Here is a 6177-nt window from a genome sequence, read left to right on the forward strand (position 1 = left end):
TGTCCGCAGACAGTGTTCATATCATCATGAATTTACAGTACAGCAAAAGAAAATACATCCAGAATGCATCAAACATGATTGAGACCTTGTTCATGGAGAAGTGTTTATTTCTGTATTTCAATGTAGAAATTTTCAGAAAATTGTCCGCAGACAGTGTTCATATCATCCTGAATTAACAGTACGGCAAAAAAAAGTACATCCAAAGTGCATCAAACATGATTTAGACCTTGTTTTTGGAAAAGTGTTTAATTTTGTATTTCAATGCTGAAATTTGCTGAACATTGTCCACAGTGTTCCTATACAACAATAACCACATTTGTTTGGTACCATCCGGCATGCCGCTAGTCCGCTAGTCTTTTTTAGGCTCCGTTTGGCAAGTCGCTAGTTCGGCATGACGGGAGACACCGTTTCCGGGTCACAAATCCCGCTGTGCCCTCTGACAATCCATCAAACAGGCAAAGCATCAATACTGGATTAAGATCGAATCGTACTACACCAGCTCCGACACTCGTTGGATGTGGCAGGGCTTGCAAACTATTACAGACTACAAAGGGAAGCACAGCCAAGAGCTTCCCAGTGACACGAGCCTACCAAACAAGATAAATAACTTCTGTGCTCGCTTTGAGGCAAGTAACACTGAAACATGCAAGAGGCAAGTAACACTGAAACATGCAAGAGTGCATCAGCTCTTTCGGACGGCTGTGTGATCACTCTCTCTGCAGCCGATGTGAGTAAGAACTTTAAACAGGTCAACAATCACAAGGACACTGGGCCAGACAGATTACCAGGACGTGTACTCCGAGCATGAACTGACCAACTGGCAAGTGTATTCACTGACATTTTCAACCTCTCCCTGTCTGAGTCTGTAATACCAACATGTTTCAAGCAGACCACCATAGTCCTTGTGCCCAAGAACACTATGGTAACCTGCCTAAATTACGACCGACCCGTAGCACTCACGTCTGCAGCCATGAAATGCTTTGAAAGTCTGGTTATGGCTCACATCAACGCCATCATCCCAGAAACCCTAGACCCACTCCAATTTGCATACCGCACCAACAGATCCACAGATGATGCAATCTCTATTGCACTCCACACTGCCCTTTCCCACCTGGACAAAAGGAACACCTATGAGAGAAAGCTATTCATTGACTACAGCTCAGCATTCAACACCATAGTTCCCTCAAAGCTCATCTCTAAGCTAAGGTCCCTGGGAGTAAACACCTCCCTCTGTAACTGGATCCTTGACTTCCAATGTATCACACTACTCTCACTACTCCCTCCCCCTTGCCCCATCTTCCTCTACTTTCTTTACTGCCTCAGCATATGACAACTTCACAATGGAGAATATTAGATCCTAATGACTCCCATTGAGTACACTCTTCTCTCTTTGGAATGATTTATACAATATGCTTAGATTTTAAGAAGCCTTCTGAATTAGGATTTAGTCTTCATGTTTTTTTTATTTTTTTTTATTAACGTAAAATATTAGTGCACGGATATAGAAAACAGTTTCATGAGTATATTATTATTATTTTATTTTTTTGTTGACAAAATCTACTAAACGTTTTTTTTACAGTGTTGATAAATCAACTACATGAAAGAAGAATTTCTCATAAATCGAAACTTCTTGACATCTCGACAGCTTCACAAAATGAAAAGACATTAAAGGCCCTAAATACAGCCTGCAGGTTAAATGCCAACATTAAAGAACTAAAGTTATTGGGGCATAAACCACCTGGCGAATGCAAACTACGCAGGACAAAACAGAGGTCAAAACGACATAACCTGTTGAAATAAAAGGCATCAAACCAAAGGGATTATCTACAATAGTCAAAGACGCATGGCAGACCAAAAAAGTGGAACCAAACAATTGGCAAAATCGGGAAGTAGAAAGGAAGACTCTGCGCACGCATTGCTGTATTCAGCACCATTAAATGGAGAGCTGGCTTCTGTTGCATCTCCACTCATGAGACAGGAATTAGCGGAGCGCCGTGGTGCTGAAATGGACAGCGCCTCAGCCCAGTTGGCAAGGGCTATTTCCCGTTTGAGGGAATTTTGACATGCTATAGGCACAGTTCAGTACACCCCTCATCCAATAGACCCCAGAATCTATATAACCCCCCTCGTGTAATTCTCACAGAAACCACTTTATGTCGGCAATGTTTTTTTCCAACACTTTCCCTGGATGCGCACACTCTTGCTCAGCAAATAAGGTCATCTGTCTCATTTAAACTTTTGAATTCACTGCAACAAAACCATTTGAGGTGCTTTCATGGAATATTTAGTCACTGAGAAAAAGTTATATACAGGCTATATAATGTAATGGCATCTAGAAAGTGTTTTATTAATATACATATACCAGTAGGGGAGTCTACAGATAAATAATGCACTAGGTTAGAGAGAAACGTTTTTTTATAAATTAGTACAATTTAAGTTACCCTCATGTTATACTTCACAAACAGACAATTTCATGATGTAGTGTTCCAATCCTGCATTAGAAAAGCAGTAAAAAATCTGTAGGTTAACACCGGATTAAGTAATTCCACAATTGAAAAATAATATCATAACAAAAGTAATGTGAGCATTGGAAAGCAATGACTTTTATAAGAACATGTATTGCAATGTGATGGATGTATTTGTTGATGAAAAAGTAACTATGATTTGGTGTACTCTACTTGATAATGTGTTTAGAGTTTTGAAACCACTGCCTTCTGTTGTTGCAGCTTTTTTTTTATACCAGATACTTGTGAAAATTGCACCGGTTGAGCGTAGATGAGTCTGTGGCCATTGTGAATAGCACTTCTCATCCAGTAGGTGGTGTTAAATCCGTCCCTACGTGGCTTGAATGATGAGAAGAGTTATTCCTTATAACTCCTAAGAAATGTAAGGTCAGTGTTGCCAACATTACTTCTGGTCCAGCAGGGGGTGGTGAAATCCCTCCCTATATGAGTTGACATTCCTTTGAGCTCCTAAATTAAGCATAAGGTGTCAACAGTGCATCACTGCTGAACCCTGTTCTGGGCCCTTTGCTTCACTCAATTTGAGATGATTCCGTTCTTCTTCATTAGTCCTTCTCCATGTCTTCCTTCCTGTCTTGCCCTGTGGGTTCCACTGAAGTGTTTTTTTTTTAATCACTGGCCACTTTAATTAATGGAACACCAGTTACTTTAATAATGTTTACATATTTTGCATTACTCATGTCATATGTATATACTGTATTCTATTCTACTGTATCTTAGTCTATGCCGCTCTGACATTGCTCGACCATATATTTATATATTCTAATTTCATTCCTTTACTTAGATGTGTGTATTGTGTATTTTGTATTTTTTAAGGAGAGCCGCACACTCTAGGAGCTCAGATGCAATAATTTAACCTCTTAAGCGCACCCGAAACGCAGGCGTGCCATCTCGCCATCTGGAAATGCAAATGCGCTACGCTAAATGCTAATAGCAATCGTTAAAACTCAAACGTTCATTAAAACACACATGCAGGGTACTGAATAGCTACACTCGTTGTGAATCCAGCCAACAAGTCAGATTTTTAAAATGCTTTTCGGCGAAAGCCTGAGAAGCTATTATCTGATAGCATGCAACACCCCAAAATACCTGAAGGGGACGTAAACAAAATAATTAGCATAGCCGGCGCTACACAAAACGCAGAAATAAAATATAAAACATTCATTACCTTCGACGAGCTTCTTTGTTGGCACTCCTAGATGTCCCATAAACATCACTATTGGGTCTTTTTTTTAATTAAATCGGTCCATATATACCCTAAATATTGATCTATGAATAGTGTGTGATCCAGGAAAAAACAGCGTTTTAAAACGCAACGTCATTTTTTTAAATTAAAAAAGTTGACGATAAACTTTCACAAAACACTTCGAAATACTTTTGTAATCCAACTTTAGGTATTAGTAAGCGTTAATAATCTATCAAATTGATTACGGGGCGATGTGTATTGAATAGCTCCACGTCTTCAAATCATGTTTGGAAATTTCTCCTCCAAAACATCCTGTCGGAGACCGGAAGGAATGGGCTCTCTCTTACTCGTTTGACCAAGAAACAAAGCCCAGGCAATTGACAAGACTGGCGACATCGTGTGGAAGCTGTAGGACTTGCAATCTCAGCCCCATGTAATTTGCTTTCCCAAAGACAATACATGCAAGTGGCGGATTGATATTTTTTCCAGATTTTGGTGATCAGTTTTTCTTCCGCTTTTCGATGAAACACACGTTCTGTTATAGTCACAGCCGTGATTTAACCAGTTTTAGAAACGTCAGAGTGTTTTCTATCCACACATACTAATCATATGCATATACTATATTCCTGGCATGAGTAGCTGGACGCTGAAATGTTGCGCGATTTTTAACAGAATGTTCGAAAAAGTAGGGGGTAGGCTTAACAACGTTTCGACAGACAAGCTGTACTTGTGTACTTCAAGCGCTAGCCAGAACCTCGCCTAAATAGGTGTGTGTTTCTTTCGCCTCTATTTTATTTATTTAACATTTATTTAACTAGGCAAGTCAGTTAAGAAAAAAATATTATTTACAATGACGGCCTACACCGGCCAAACCCGGATGACACTGGGCGCCACCCTATTGGACTCCCAATCACGGCCAGTTGTGATACAGCCTGGATTCGAACCCGGGGTGTCTGTAGTGATCCCTCTAGCACTGAGATGCAGTGGGTAGTGGGTAAATGTGGCCTCAGGATATGTGGTTTCCAGTTTGCATAAAGTCCAGTGGAAATTCTTTGAGGGCTGTCGTGGTATCGGCTTGAAGGGGAATATACATGGCTGTGACTATAACCAAAGATATTTCTCTTGGGAGGTAATACGGTCAGCATTTGATTGTGAGGTACTCTAGGTCAGGTGAACAAAAGGACTTGAGTTTCTGTATGTTATCACAATCACACCATGAGTGGTTAATTGTGAAACAAGCATCACCATCTTTCTTCTTCCCGAAGAGCTTTATTCCTGTCTGCGCAATATACTGAGAACCCAGCTGGCTATATGTACAAAGACAGTATGTTCCAAGAGAGACCTGATGTCTCTCTGGAAGGAGATTCTTGCCTTCAGCTTGTCTACTTTATTATCCAGAGACTGAACGTTAGGGGTACGAACAACGGAAACCAATTCGGGAAAGCCGTATTCCCGGTCGTAATGGTGGTTAGTTACCACCGCTCTGATTTAAAAAAGTTATTTCCGGCTGTATGTAATAACAAAAAAACATTTCCTGGGCTGATAATGTAAGGAATAGCACACAAAAAAATGAAATACTGTTCATTAACACGGTACTTCATTCTGTTTATCTGTTGGCCACAGCCTCGAACTCAGGCCGGCCCTGTGTGTAAGCGAACTGACCCTCTCTGCCCATTCATCGCCATTTACCCGTTGTTGTTGTCCTAGCTGTTTACCCGTTGTTGTCTTAGCTCACCCAATCAACACTTTATGCCTTTCTCTAATGTCAATATGTATACTGTTGTTTAGGGCAGAGCTCATTGTTTTATTTTACTGGAGAGCCCCTAGTCCTGCTCAACATGCCTCAGATGACTTCTGCAACCGTAAAAGCCTTGGGTTCATGCATGTTAACATCAGAAGCCACCTCCCTAAGTTTGCTTTATTCACTGCTTTAGCACACTTCGCCAACTCTGATGTCCTAGCTGTCCGTGTCTGAATCCTGGCTTAGGAAGGCCACCAAAAATTTGGAAATGTCCATCCCCAATTACATTTTCCGTCAAGACAGAACTGCTAAAAGCAACGGAATTGCAATCTACTGTAGAGATAGCCTGCAGAGTTCTTTCATCATACTATCCAGTTCTATGCCCAAACAGTTCGAGCTTCTACTTTTAAATATCCATCTCCCCAGAAATAAGTCCCTCACTGTTACCTCCCTCAGCTCCGAGCTGTGCCCTGGACACCATATGTGAATTGATTGCCCCCCCATCTATTGTAAGAGTTTCTACTGCTAGGTGACATAAATTGGGATATGCTTAACACCCCGGCCGTCCTACAATCTAAGCTAGACACCTCAATCCAAGCTGGCGTAGCAGTGCAGACGTGTTTTTGTTTGTCCTCTAGTGTACATTTCATGAATTTGTACGATGTAGCCACGATTTTAACTTTGTGGTTGTGGTAGAGTGACAACAGTTGAGGAACGAGGACGTTAAA

The sequence above is a fragment of the Oncorhynchus keta genome, chromosome 37, assembly GCF_023373465.1.
Source record: "Oncorhynchus keta strain PuntledgeMale-10-30-2019 chromosome 37, Oket_V2, whole genome shotgun sequence".
Classification (NCBI taxonomy): Eukaryota; Metazoa; Chordata; class Actinopteri; order Salmoniformes; family Salmonidae; genus Oncorhynchus; species Oncorhynchus keta.